The sequence below is a fragment of the Camelus ferus genome, chromosome 11 (assembly GCF_009834535.1).
Source record: "Camelus ferus isolate YT-003-E chromosome 11, BCGSAC_Cfer_1.0, whole genome shotgun sequence".
NCBI lineage: Eukaryota > Metazoa > Chordata > Mammalia > Artiodactyla > Camelidae > Camelus > Camelus ferus.
Window position 1 is genome coordinate 34033021 of NC_045706.1, and position 15752 is coordinate 34048772.

The following is a 15752-nucleotide window of genomic DNA, read 5'->3' on the forward strand; positions in this document are numbered from 1 at the left end:
AATTTGATTGGATTTGCTTCAAATTTATAGATCAATGTGGGAAGAAGTGACATTTTTGCAATATTGAGTCTTTTTATCCATCAACATGATTTCAGTGCCTGTTTTATTAGGCTTTCCACTTTCTCTCAAACTTGCTTATATTTCTCAAAAAGACCACACTATCCTTCCTAGGAGAATTTATATTTTCTTCATCACTATGTTGTTAATATATGCTGTTTCTGATTGCATAAGTAATAATCATTTAATGTATAAAAATGTTTCAGCTACAAAGAGGAGGAGAGAAAAATCAATAATTTACTCATGATTTCAACTATCTGGTATAATCACCATCAATATTTTCTCCCATACACGCCATAAGATGAGGATCATATTATCCACAGTCTTCTGTGTCTTCCTTTATCTCCTAACAATATTTCAGAGATATTTTCTCCCTTGAATAACCTTCCAGTTAAACATGATTTTAAAAATACCTAAATAGTACTACTCCAACATATTGGCATCAAACACACTGTTTACCAGAACCCTTATTATTGGTAGCTTCAGGTTTTTTTTTTTTTTCAGATTCTTTTTCTATTCTGAGTCATACTGGAGCAAAATTCTTGTAAATAAATATTTGGTTTTCTGCCTGGCTATCAGGATTCTAAGAAAATGTTGGGACTCCTTTCACCAGGTGTCCTCGTGGGAATGAAATTATCTTTAAACCCTATATGACAATCCCTGATGCACCACCCAGTTGCCCAGAGATCATCCAACTAGTGCGTGACTATCCAAAATGCTTCATGTGGGAGCAGCAAGTGTGTGCTCCAAGCAGACTCAGCCAAGCCACAAGCTCCTTCACGGGAAGGCTGTGGTGCTGATGGGCAAGAACGTGTGATGTGTGAGGTCATTGAGGACATCAGACAAACAACCCAGCTCCTCAGCTTCCCCTATCTTCACTAACACCAGATGGTGGTAAAATCATATTAAGTAGTTTTCCCCAGAGATATACACTATGAATTTCCCCAGTGCCCTCAGACACTTCAGAAGTGGTATATACAGTGCCACAGAGGGCATTTAGGAGACACTGCTTCACAGTGAGTTTTCCTCTGGTGTGTTTCTCATATTATAGGAATCCCCACCCCAACTCTCTTCTTTCTGCCTCTCCTCCTTTCTCTGTGAGGAAAAAGCAATGGGAGTCAACTGTAAGGTGATGGATGGAAAATGTATACAGAAGTTGAAATATAATGTTGTACACATGCAGCTTATATAATGTTATAAACCAATGTTATCTCAATTAAAAAAAAATAGGGGAAATGGGTTGCAAAGTAAGTAGGTGAGCCAGAAGGTTGTGGAGGTGCTGTGGTCGAGTGTGTCTGGTTTTGTATTGAATCTGGTTCTCATCTCTGTTGGAGTTTGACTTTTGATCCTAAAAGTTACTTGTCTGATTGCCCTTCTTCAGGTTTATAATTTGTTCAGGGCTGCTCTTCTTGGAGTGATGTATCATTTATTTCTATCCCATTCTAAAAAGTTATTCCATTGTCTGTAATGACATATAGATTTAATGCCTGTGTCAGCTCCTGTTGATTGGTGATGGGTAACCAGAGAACGAGGTGGAGAAAAAGATTCCTGGTTTAGAAGAAGAAGATGCCAGAATAGTTTCTCAATATTCCTTAGGAATGTGTGTTGGAAAAAGTATATTTCTGATCCTGAGTCTGTGTTCTCATTGCTTGGGATGCTAAATTAGGGAAGGCATAGGGTGTTGATGAGCATGGCCGTTAGGAAACAACTAGAGGTAAAAGTTAGTTGAAAATATTACCAGAGAGCTCTGACCAGCATCTTAGCGGGATGGGTCTAAATAATGTCCCCTTGAACCAGCCCATTTCTCATCCCCCGAGGGCCCTTTCTCCTGGCCCTGAATATGTGTCCTTAGGTTGTTCCTGGTTTTTTTATAACTTCACCCTCACTGTCACCTCTACTGCTCTTCTCTCTTCTAAGAAGTTTTCTTTACTTTAACGTTCAAAAATCAGTTGCATTTCTTTACACTAACGATGAATCAACAGAAAAAGAAAGTAAAGAAACAATCCCCTTTAAAATAGCACCCAAAGTAATAAAATACCTAGGAATAAATCTAACCAAGGAGGTGAAAGACTTATACATGGGGAACTATAAAACATTGGTTAGGGAAATTAAAGAAGACTTAAAAAAATGGAAAGATATCCCATGCTCTTGGATTGGAAGAATCAATATTGTTAAAATGGTCACACTGCCCAAGGCAATCTACAGATTAAATGCAATCCCTATCAAATTACCCAGGACATATTTCACAGAACTAGAACAAATCATAATAAAATTTATATGGAACCACAAAAGACCTAGAATTGCAAAAGCATTAATGAAGAAAAAGAAAGAGGCTGGAGAAATAACCCTCCCAGACTTCAGACAATACTATAGAGCTACAGTCATCAAGACAGCATGGTATTGGTACAAAAGCAGACATATGGACCAATGGAACAGAATAGACAGCCCAGAAATGAACCCACAAATTTTTGGTCAACTAATCTTCAACAAAGGAGGCGAGAATATACAATGGAATAAAGACAGTCTCTTCAGCAAATGGTATTGGGAAAACTGGACAACAGCATTTAAAGCAATGCAGCTAGAACACTCCCTTACACCATACACAAAAATAAACTCAAAATGGATCAAAGACTTAAACATAAGACAAGATACAATAAACCTCCTAGAAGAAAATATAGGCAAAACATTATCTGACATACATATCAAAAAATGATCTCCTGGGACAGTCTACCCAAGCAATAGAAATAAAAGCAAGAATAAACAAGTGGGACCTAATTAAACTTACAAGCTTCTGCACAGCAAAGGAAACCATAAGTAAAACAAAAAGACAACCTACGGAATGGGAGAAAATTTTTGCAAATTTTTGACACAGCATTGTAAAATGAGTATAACTCAATAAAAAATGTTAATAAATAAATAAATAAATAAATAAATAAAAAACAAGTGCATTTAGCAAGAAGAATTACAATGATAATTCAATAATATTTTATTAATTTAATGATAATTTAATTATGTTTAATTACTTTAATAATAATTTAATCCATATTACTAAATATTTAATATCATTAATATATGTCATACTTAATTTAATAATCAGTTAACTTAAATCAGTGCAACTTATTGAATGTTCAGTTCAGGTGAAGGCAACCAAATTCCTCTAATGATAATTTTTTAAATTTATAAACTTTCACTGGATCACACAAGGTACACATACAAGCAGAAGCACAAAAACAGTCACTTAGCTCCAGTGAGACTATCACAATATAAACTGATTATTTCAATATAAGAGATACTCTGATACAAGCAGTCAGCAGGAAGACCACTTATCAAGATCTGTGAAAGATCTGGGAGCTTATCCTCCTGGCAAGCTAACAAATGAGTCTAACACAGTTTTATGGAAGCTGAGAAAAGATACCAACTAGATTTCTGAAGCCAAGACAAAGAACTACTACTTATGACACAAACATGAATTTCATGTTTGCATCTCTTCCTTTTGCCCAGCAATTCCCACAAAGGTGGCTGAGAGATCCAGCTGGATGCTGAGGTCCCCTGAGTTTAAGGAACCTGAGTCTTTCATATTGTCTTTCATATTGCACAGTAAGCAAATTTGCCAGGTCCTTCAGAGGGAGATATTATCTTCTAAGGCTGCTTGCTTTATAAACATCTTGAAAGGACAGCCCAAAACAAAAGGACAGTCTGTGCCTCACTCACAAGATGTGCAGAATCACAAAAGTCCCACGGAGAGTTAGCTTTGCCTGGAAATCAAGGAAGGCTTCCTAGAGGAGTTGTCTCATTTGAAGAATAACTAGGTCACCAGGTAAAGAAGTAAGAGATAAGACACTACTTTTTAAAATTGAAGTATAGTTTTTTTTAACAATTTTTTATTGAGTAATAATCATTTTACAATGTTATGTCAAATTCCAGTGTGGAGCAAAATTTTTCAGTTATACATGAACATACATATATTCATTGTCACATTTTTTTTTTGCTATGAGCTACCACAAGATCTTGTATATATTTCCCTGTGCTATACAGTATAATCTTGTTTATCTATTCTACATTTTGAAATCCCAGTCTGTCCCTTCCCACCCCCCCGCCCCCTTGGCAACCACAAGTTTGTATTCTATGTCTATGAGTCTGTTTCTGTTTTGTATTTATGTTTTTGTTTGTTTGTTTTAGATTCCACATATGAGCAATCTCATATGGTATTTTTCTTTCTCTTTCTGGCTTACTTCACTTAGAATGACATTCTCCAGGAACATCCATGTTGCTGCAAATGGTGTTATGTTGTCGGTTTTTATGGCTGAATAGTATTCCATTGTATAAATATACCACATCTTCTTTATCCAGTCATCTGTTGATGGACATTTAGGCTGTTTCCATGTCTTGGCTATTGTAAATAGTGCTTCTATGAACATTGGGGTGCAGGTGTCATTTTGAAGTAGGGTTCCTTCTGATAGTTGATTTGCAATGTTCTGTTAATTTCTGCTATACAGCATAGTGATTCAGTTGTACGTATATACCCATATATTTCTTTTCATTTCTTTTTCATTATAGGCCATTACATGGTATTGAATACAGTTCCCTGTGCTATACAGTAGGACCTTGTTATTTATCTATTTTATATATATAGTAGTTAGTACCTGGAAATCTCGAACTCCCAGTTTGTCCCTCCCCACTCCCTTCACCTCGGTAACTATAAGTTTGTTTTCTATATCTGTGAGTCTGTTGTTTTATAAATAAATTCATTTTTGTCCATCTTTTTTTAGATTTCACATATAAGTGATATCATATGGTATTTTTCTTTCTCTTTCTGGCTTACTTCACTTAGTATGATTATCTCCAGGTCCATTCATGTTGCTGCAAATGGCATTATTTTATTCTTTTTTATGATTGAGTAGTATTCCATTGTTTATATATACCACAGCTTATTTATCCTGTCATCTGTCAATGGACATTTAGGTTGTTTCCATATCTTGGCTATTGTTAAATAGTGCTGTTATGAACATCAGGGATGCATGATCCTTTCGAATTAGAATTTCCTCCAGATATATGCCCAGGAGTTGGATTGCTAGATCATACAGTAAATCTATTTTCAGTTTTTTAAAGAAATCTCCACACTGTTTTCCATAATGGCTACACCAAACTACTTTCCCACCAACAATGTAGGAAGGTTCCCTTTTCTCCACACTGTCTCCAGCAGTTTTTTCTTAATGGAGGTGCTGGGGATTGAAGCCAGGACCTCCTGCATGCTAAGCATGCACTCTACCACTGAGCTATTTCCCTCCCCTCAAGAAAGACACTTTAGAGAGTGGAAACTGAGTAAGCATAGACCTGGAGATAGAGTGAGGAAAGTATGAGGGCAATTTACAATGACTAGGGACTCAAGTATCGCTCTCAGCTTCAAAGATTTAATCACATTTTAATCATTATTTCCATTTATTTTTGCTATAAATTGATGTCATCATGATTCGTGAGACAAATTATTGAGTTGAATGCACTGAAGGGTGGGGTATAGGTCATGTTATGATCTGCTGGGATAAATATGTTTTGCCTTCTGATGTCACACAGAATCAATGCCCCTCCACTCACCCCACATTATGACAGCAATGCTGTAGCTGTCTGAAGACAGCTCCTTTCCCACAACCTTCAGGGCCTGCTGGTCTTTCAGCCACTCCACATGTGTCACTGTCATGGTTTTTAAATCCTTCCACAACTTAATCTTCTTTTTCTGGACATATTCCAGAGCACTCTAAAAAGTGTATCATCTAGAATCGGACAGAATTTTTTTGAGTGTTGAGTTTATCTTTTAAGTTGCTGAGGAACTAAATGACTAAATCCGCTGATTGCTTCTGGTTCTACTAGAATTAATGTTGCCAAAGCAACCAGCTGAACAGTGAAGGTATCATTCCATCAGCCCAGTTAGTATTACATGTGGCTCTTGGACTAACCTGGCCCTGCCAAGGAAGGTGCTGACCAATCTGGAGAAAATAATTTTTAGTAGCCTAACGATCTTTCCTGAACTGGGGCCAGAGGACCATCTGCATTAACGTAATGGGGAGGGGAGAGTTGTGAGTGTTAAATGCAGATTACTGGGCACTACCCCTAACATATTAGTCTCCCAGAAAGTGGGACTAGGAAATCTGTTTTTTAAACAAACACCTTTGGTGATTTTTATGCATTCATATTTTTATGCACTTGACTATTAGAAAATTCCTGCTTAAGAAGGTCCTTAGGAAATAAGTCCTTTTGTCCTGAAGGAGTTAATAGAACTTCAACCCCACGGGAGGAATTTCCCACCTATTCCTGCCAGTGTGTCTCCAACATCCTTGGGAGGAAAGGATCATTTACTCTTCTTATCTCATTGTTAGGGGCAGAGTGGGAGCAGAAATTGTTTCCTTTCATCCTGAAGGTGACTCATAGCAGTGACCAAGGTTTGTAGCCTGCCTGATGAAGCTCAGACATGATCATCCTCAGAAGAAGGTCCAAATGTGTTGTTAGGCTCAGTGCAAGGTGCACAAGAGTCATAGAGGTGAACAATACTCGGTGTGCTTGGATGTCTTGAAAAAGACACTAATAAGGTGGTGGGCACACCAAAAAACTATGATCACAATGAGTGCTGTGAACAAAAGAAGTGGAGTACACTGAGAGGAGGAATAGAAGATGAATTGGGCTTATTTTCCTTCAAAGGCAGAGAGAAAAATGTAAAGAAAACATACTAAGTCTATGGGAAATCAAATGGCAGGCAAACAGCAATGATACGTCCTGAAATAAATATTTTATATTATGTATGGTTGCATTGAACACATTATGTGTTTTAGTCCTCACAGTAATTCTTCTAGGTTAGATACCATTACACCTGTTTAATAGATGAAAAAACTGAGGAGAGTAGAGTTTAAGTTATTTATTAAATTATGCCACATACATTTATGGAGCACCCACCAGGCGTGGCATCAGGGTCATATAATCAGTCGGTGGCTGGCCTCTGACTTCAGGATGCAGACTTTCTGTGATCTCTGCTGACAAATTGCTGATAGCCTGGTTACGGAAGGTACATATGTGAAAAAAATAGTTACAATGTAACTTAAATGTAAGTACAACGTACTACATAAAATAACATATAAGAGTTATCCCCCCAAAGTACATGGTAAATTTATAAAACAACTGTAGGAATTAAAAATGTCAATGTCTGTGGTTGGGAGGGCCTGAGAAGTCTTCTTACAAAGTGTGGACTTGAGATGGCTTTTATATATTAACAGAATTCAGTGATTGTTTAGAATTTAGAAAAATTGAGGTGATGATACAGGAATAGGGCATTTGCTGAGGTTATACAGGAAGTTGAAAAATACAAGCAAACCACTAATTATACACATTAAAAAGACCAGTTCACTCAATCAAGCAACATGTTTATTGAAGACTTACAAGGTGCACAACTTCTCGAATCACTGAGCTCTGAAACTTCAGAATTATAGTAACACCCAAGCTCTTATTAAAGAATTTACAATCCACCTGTGGAGATAAGATATGAAATTATAAAATGATTAGTGATAAGAACTGACAGAACTATGGAGTTATGTAATGGATCATTCAACTGTCTAACTCAAGGAACATAATAGTAAATGATAAGATGATGGTTGTTTAAACAATAAGAGCCACAGAAATCAGAAATAATATAAATCTGACTTCTTGGCGATTTTGGAAGTTCCAGGAAAGAAAAACACTGGGGCGAATTGTGTGTGTGTGTGTGTGTGTGTGTGTGTGTGTGTGTGTGTACACAATTGTATTTTTCCAGGAAAGATAGATTCAAGGTTGTGTTTATTTTTTGTTTTTTCTGTATCCTTCTTTTTCCCCTCCTGTATCCTCTTGAAGTAAATTACATCCTGTATTTCCCCCTCCTCTAAAGAGTACAGGCTTCTATTAATTTCCTATTTCTCAGAGCTTTGTAATGTACTTTTCATTTTTCTTATGATGAGGTTGTACATCTTAACATCCTTGATCCAAGGTACAATAAAGATTTTTACAACATAACGCCATTTGCAGCAACATGGATGCTCCTGGAGAATGTCATTCTAAGTGAAGTAAGCCAGAAAGAGAAAGAAAAATACCATATGAGATTGCTCATATATGGAATTAAAAAAACAGAAACAAACAAACAAACAAAACATAAATATAAAACAGAAACAGACTCACAGACATAGAATACAAACTTGTGGTTGCCAAGGGGCCGGTGGGTGGGAAGGGGTAGACTAGGATTTCAAAATGTAGAATAGATAAACAAGATTATACTGTATAGCACAGGGAAATATATACAAGATCTTATGTTAGCTCACAGAGAAAAAAATGTGACAATGAATATACATATGTTCATGTATAATTGAAGAATTGGGCTCTAGACTGGAATTTGACACAACATTGTAAAATTATTATGAATCAATAAAAAATGTTAAAAAATAAAAAAAAATAATAAAAAAAAAGTTCCAAAAAAAAGGTACAATAAAGAATTCTTAGAATGGACTATGGAATTCCATATTTTTCACCATTCCTCCTCCCTACCTTCCCTCTAAAACTTCCAGACACATAAGGCATTTAAATCTAAGTTCAGAAAATCCTTTAGGAACTCAAGAAGTGAAGTGGCTGGCTCACTGTATAATAGTTTGGGGGCATGGCCTCCTTGGGAGACACTCTCAAATCATAGCACAGAAGTTCTGCCGTTGGACCTGGACCTCCATCAGAATAGTTGGTGGAAGTGTTTTCATTTTTGAAAGCTTTGTGTTTGGAAGACAATGAATTTTTTTTAATGGATTTTGTTTTTTAGAACGGATTTAGAGATTTACAGAAAAATTCAGGTGAGGATACAGTAAATTTCCATATACCTAACACCCCATTTTCCCTATTTTTTTTATAAAGGTAATATTGTTTTATAACCTTATATAAGCTTCATGTGTACAACATATTTCAACTTCTGTGTACGTTTTCCATCCATCGCCTTACAGTTGACTCCCTTTAGCCATTTTGTCCTCTTCCTACCACCCCTTCCAGTCTGGTAACCACTGCTCTGTTCTCTGTATCTATGTGTTTGTTTTTGTTTGGCTTGGTTTGTTTGTTTAAGTTTTTTGTTGTTGTTTGGTGGTGGGAAGTAATTAGGTTTCTTTCTTTCTTTATTTTTAGAGGAGGCACTGGGGATTGAACCCAGGACCTAATGCATGCTAAGCATGCACTCTACCACTTGAGCTATCCCCTCCCCCATTTATTTATTTAATATTCCACACATGAATGAAATCATACAGTAATTGTCTTTCATCATATGACTTACTTCAGTTAGCATAATACCCTAAGGTCCATCCTAGTTTCTGCAAATGGCAAAATTTTGTCTTTTTTGTGGCTGAGTAGTATTCCGTGTGTGTGTGTGTGTGTGTGTGTGTGTGTGTGTGTGTGTGTGTGTATGTGTATACCACATTTTCTTTATTTATGTATCCATTGATGGACACTTAGATATGTTCCATATCTTGGCTATTGTAAATAATGCTGCAGTAATCATAGGGGTGCGTATATTATTTTAAATTAGTGTTTTAGTATTTTACAGATAAATATCCAGAAGTGGAATAGCTGGATCATATGGTAGTTCTATTTGTAATATTTTGAAGCATCTTCATACTGTTTGACATAGTGGCTGCACCAGCTTACTATCCCAGCAGCAATGTACCAGTGTTCTATTTTTGCCACATCATCTCCAATATTTGTTATTTCTATTCTTTTTGATAATAGCTGTTATCATTCTAATTGTGGTTTTGATTTGCATTTCCCTAATATGGTAATATTGAACATCTTTTCATGTGCCTGTTGGCCATCTGTATGTCTTCTTTGGAGAAATGTCTACTCAGATCTTCTGCCCATTTTTAAGCAGGTTGTTTGTGTTTTTTTGTTGTTGAGTTGTATGAATTCTTTACATAGTTGAGTAAATATTGGATGTATAATTATTGGATGTATAATTTGCAAATATCTCCTCCCATTCAGTAAGTTTCCTTTTCATTTTGTTGATAGTCTCCTTTGCTGTGCAGAAGTTTTTAGCTTGATGTTTTTCCATTTGTTTATTTTTCTTTTGTTTCCCTTGCCTGGGGAGACAGTTCAAAAAAAAAAAAAAATCATTACTAAAGCCAATGTCAGAGAGCTTGCTCACTGTGTTTTCTTCCAGAAGTTTTATAGTTTCAGGGCCTACATTCAAGCTTTTAATCAATTTTGAGTTGATTTTGTAAGATAGTGGTCTAGTTTCATTCTTTTGCACATGGCTGTCCAGTTTTCCCAACACCATTTATTTAAAAAACTATCCTTTCTCCATTGTATGTTCTTTCCTCTGTCATAAATTAGTTGTTGATGTATCTATAGATTTATTTCTGTGCTTTAAGTTCTGTTCTATGGATGTGTGTGTCTGTTTTTTTGCCAATGCCATGCTGTTTTGATTTCTATAGCTTTGTAGCATGATTGGAAATCAGGGAGTGTGATACCTCCATCTTTGTTCTTTTCTCTCAGGATTGCTTTGGCTATGTGGAGTCTCTTGTGGTTCACTGTAAATTTTAAGATTTTTTTGTTCTATTTCTGTGAAAAATGTCCTTGGGATTTTAATAGGGATTACACTGTTATATTGAATCTGTATATTGCATTAGGTGATATGGACATTTTAGCAATGTTAATTCTTATAATTCATGAGCATGGACTAGCTTTCCATTTATTTGTGTCTTCTTCAATTTTTTTCAACAATGTTTTATAGTTTACAGTGTAGTGGTCTCTCACTTCCTCAGTTAAATTTATTCCTGGACATTTTATTCTTTTTGTTACTATCATAAATACAATTGTTTTCTTATTTTCTCTTTCTGCTAGTGTGCTTTTAGTGTGTAGAAATACAACAGATTTTTTTGTATATTGGTTTTGTACCCTTCAACTTTACTGTACTCATTTATTTTTTTCTAATTGTTTTTTTGGTAGAGTCTTTAGGGTTTTATATATGTAAGATCATGTCATCTGCATATAGTGACAGTTTTGCTTCTTTCTTTTAATTTGGCTTTAGGTATTTTAGAAATTTCTCTTTTGATTTCTTTATTGATCCAATAGTTGTTCAACAGCATGTTGTTTAATCTCCACATATTTGTGATTTCTCCAGCTTTCTTCTTGCAGCTGATGTCTAGATTCATACTGTTGTAGATTCACACTGTTGTGGACAGAAAAGATATTTGACATGATTTCAATTTTCTTAAGTTTATTGAGATTTGTGTGTGGAGGGGGGGGTCCCAACATATGGTGTGTCTTTGAGAATGTTACATGTGCACTTGAGAAGAATGTGTATTCAGCTGCATTTGGATGGAATGTTCTGTATAAATCTGTTGAGCCCATCTGGCCTAATGTTTCATTTAAGGTTTCCTTACTGACTTTCTGTCTGTATAATCTGGTGATGTAAGTGGGGGTATTAATGTTCCCTACTGTTACTGTGTTGCTTTCAAATTTGCCCTTTAGATCTGTTAATAGTTGCTTTATGTATTTTGGTGCTCCCTGTTATGTGCATATATATTTAATAACTGTTATATCTTCTTGATGAATTGTCTCCTTTATCATTATATACTGTCCACCTTTGTCTCTTGTTACCTTTTCGGCTTGAAGTCCATTTTGCCTTGTGTGAGTATGGCTACACTCCCTTTCTTTTGGCTGCCATTTGTGTGGAGTATTATCTTCCCTCTTTTCACCTTGTGCTTATGTTTGTCTTTAGAGCCCAGATGACTCTCCTGGAGGCAGTGTATATTTGGGTCTTAATTTTTAATCCATCCAGCCATTCTGTGTATTTTGATTGGTGAATTCAATCCACTCACATTTGGGGTGATAATTGATATATAAGGACATAGTACTGCCACTTTATCTTTTGTTTTGTGGTTGCTCTGTATCTCCATTATTTCTTTTTCCTTGTGTATCTGTCTGCCATTTAAGTTTGATTTCCAATGATTTGTTTTTCTCAGTTTCCTCTTTTATGTTTTGTGTCTCTCCTCTAGATTTATGTTTTATGGTTACTGTAAGATTTTAATAAAATTTTCCTTAGATAAAATAGTCCCTTTTCTGCTGACTGCATCACATCTTCATTTGCTTATATGGGTTCTGTCTTTTTCTTCTTCCTCATGTTTTTTGTTGTCTTAAATTATTCCTTTTTATGTTGTGATTTTGTTACCAAATTGAAGTAGCTATATTTATTTTTACTGCTATTTTCCCTTTAACCTTTATGAAATAATTAAGTGTGGAACAACTTATTCTAATATAGAGTTGAAATTTTATGATTCTGTCTATTTATCACCTTACACAAAGTTTTGTGTAGTTTTACCTTTTTTAAGTAGAAGTGCTCCTTTCAACATTTCTTGTAAGGCAAGTCTAGTGGTGATGAACTCCCTCAGCTTTTGTTTGTCTGGGAAGGCCTTTATTTCTCTTTTATATCTGAATAGTAACTTTGCTGGGTAGAGTATCCTTAGCAGACAGTTCTTATCTTTCAATGTTTTAAGTATGTCGTTCCACTGTCTCTGGGCCTGTGGAGTTTCTGTTAAGAAATCTGCTGATTGCCTAATGGGATTTCCTTTGTAGGTTACTGTCCTATTTTCCCTGGTGGCCTTTAAAATTGTTTCTTTGTCATTGATTTTTGATAGTGCAGTGGAAAAGCCCACAAGGACAGAGTATCAGAGCCTCCCAGGCAGGGATATTGCTTATTGCTTTTGTACTTCTGTAAAACAGCTTGCTCTTAGGAAACCGAAGTTAACCCTTCCCCACCCTGCCGGTGCAAAAACCCAAGACCATGTGATTTCTTTGTTAAAAGCCTGTGTAAACCTACAGATGGGGTCCAGAGCTTGGAGTGTTAACTCCTCTGGGCCTGCCGGCATAATAAACCTGAGTTCTCCAACCCTCCGAGTGTCACTTGGTGTCTTAATGGGAATTAGGTTTCTGTAACAATAGCTTTACTATAATGTGCTTTGGAGTAATGTTTTTGTGTTGAGTTAATCAGGCGCCCTCTTAGCTGCATGGACTAGTATATCCTGTTCCTTCCCCAGATTTGGGAATTTCTCAGCTATTATTTCTTTAAATAAACTCTCTGCTTCCTTCTCCCTCCCTTCTCCTTGTGAAACACCCATTATCCTGGTGTTGTCTTTCCCAATAGAGTTGGGTAGTCCACACAGAATTTCTTCATTTTTTAAGATCTTATTTCTCTCTTCTCTTCTATTTGTATCATTTCTAATTTTCTGTCTTCAAGCTCACCAATTCTCTCTTGCAATATGGTCTTCTCTGTTTCCAGTGCTTTCTAATGTGTACTTTGTCTCATTTACTGAGTTCTTCAGCTCTGGAATTTGTTTGGTTCTTTTGTAGAGTTTCAGTCTCTTCAGTAAAGCACTCCATCTGTTTATCAATTTTATTTCTGAGCTCACTGAACTGCCTTTCTGAGTTTTCAGGTAGCTCATTGAGTTTCTTCATGACAGCTACTTTGAATTCCCTATCAGTTAGATTGCAATATTTGATGACTTTATGGTTTCTGGAGAATTATCATTTTCTCTTTGTGATACTGTATTCCATGGTTTTGCATGGTATTTTATGAATTATTCCTCCACTGGTGCATTTGAAGTGGGAAACACCATTCATCTTTAGGTAGACCTTTTTTTTTTTTCACTTGATTCTAAAGATTCAAGTTTAGTAATTAGAAGCCTTTCTTTGTTTTTCAGTAGGTGGTGCTTATAGCACAAGTTTTTGGTTTCTCATAACTTCACTGCCTTTGGCTATACAGGCATACCTCAGAGATATTGTGGGTTCGGATCTAGACCATTGCAATAAAACAAATATTGCAATAAAGCCAGACACATGAATTTTTTGGTTTCCCAGTTTATACAAAAGTTATATTTACACTATACTATAATCTATTAAACGTATAGTAGCATTCTGTCTAAAAAAACAAATGCACATACCTAAATTTTAACATACCTTATTGCTAAAAAATGCTAACCATCATCTGACAATGCAGGGTTACTACAAACCTTCAAATATTAAAAAAAAACACAATAAAGCAAAGACCAATAAACAAGGTATGCCTGTATTTGCGAATCCATGTTTCTGCCCTCCATTGCCCCCTCCAAAGGTATCCCCCTGTACCCTTGTGGTTGCTGCTTTTGCCCCTGGGGTTGGTGGCTATTGTGTCTGCCATATCCAGGGTCACCTGGGTGCTGGGCTCCTTAACTGTGGGGGAAGAGGTGGGAAGAAGGGAGAAGCTGGGGTTGGATGCTTCTGCTGTGTCTGGGGTTGTTGGGTTCACAGGCACTGCCACTGCGGGCAAGGGGGCCAGAGTCTCAGGCATCTTCAGGACTGGAGGGAAAGGGTTGCAGCCCCACTGCTATGGATGCCCAGTTTCCTGTGGCCATGGACACCACTGTGGCCATGAGATCAGGGTTGTGTACACTGCCTTCCCTGCTGCTACAGGTTCTCTGGGGCTGCTAGCTCAGCCTGGATCACAGGCACTGCCTCCACTGTTCCCCTGGTTTCACTTCTTCGTGTTCCACTCCACTCATCTTTAGATATACAGATGTGTGTAACTGTCATCCTGGTATGGTGGGCAGAGAAGCTCTTGTTGAACTAAGGATGTTTTGCTGGTTGTAGAGTGATGGGGAGAGACAAAGGGAGTGTTCTGTGCCACTGTGTTGCTGATGTGTCTGTCTGTTTGTCTCTCTCGCCTGTTATTAACATCTTATAAAATTATGGTGCATTTGTTGCAATTAATGAAGCAACATTCATACATTATTATTAACTAAAGTCCACATTTTATTCAGATTTCTTTAGTTTTTACCCAGTGTCTTTATTGTGTTCTGGTATCCCATCCATGATACTACATTACATTTAGTTATACATCTCCACTGGCTCCTCTTGGAAATTCTAATTTTCTCAGAATTTCTTAGTTTTTTGATTACCTTGATGGTTCTGAGGAGTATTACTCAGGAGTGATGCGTCTCCATTGGGATTTATCTGATGTTGTCTCAAGATTAGACTGTGACTATGAGTTTGGGGAAGGAAGATCAAATAGGTCAAGTGTAATTGTTATCACATCATACCAAGGTTACATGCTGTCAGTGTGCTTAGCGATCTTGATGTTGACCTTGATCATGTGGCTGAGATAGAGTTTCCGGTTTCTCCACTGTAAAGTTACTTTTCCTCCCACTTCTTTGGAAGGAAATCGCCATCCACAGATCACATTTAAGGAGTAGGATGTATTTGCATCAATCATTTGGAATTTTTCTGCATGGGAGACTTGTCTCTTCTCCATTGTTTATTGACTTATTCAATCATTTGTTTATATCAGTATGGACTTATGGATATTTGTTTTATACTTTGGGTTATAATTCAATACTATGTTATTTTGTTGCTCAAGTTGTTCCAGCTTTGGCCCTTGAGAGCTATTTTGGTCCGTTCCTGTTGGTCATATACTTTTGTATACATATTACTGTCTTATTTGGCGTTTAGAACATTGTATACATCAAAATTTTTTAATTTCTCCAAATTATTAAAGTAATCTATACTTATGAGAGATAACTTTAACAGTACAAAATATGTAAGAAGCTAAAGTCACACAGAATACAATACTCAAAGTTAACATTTTAGCCCTATTACTTTGTATTTTTATATGCGTAGTTAGAGAGCTT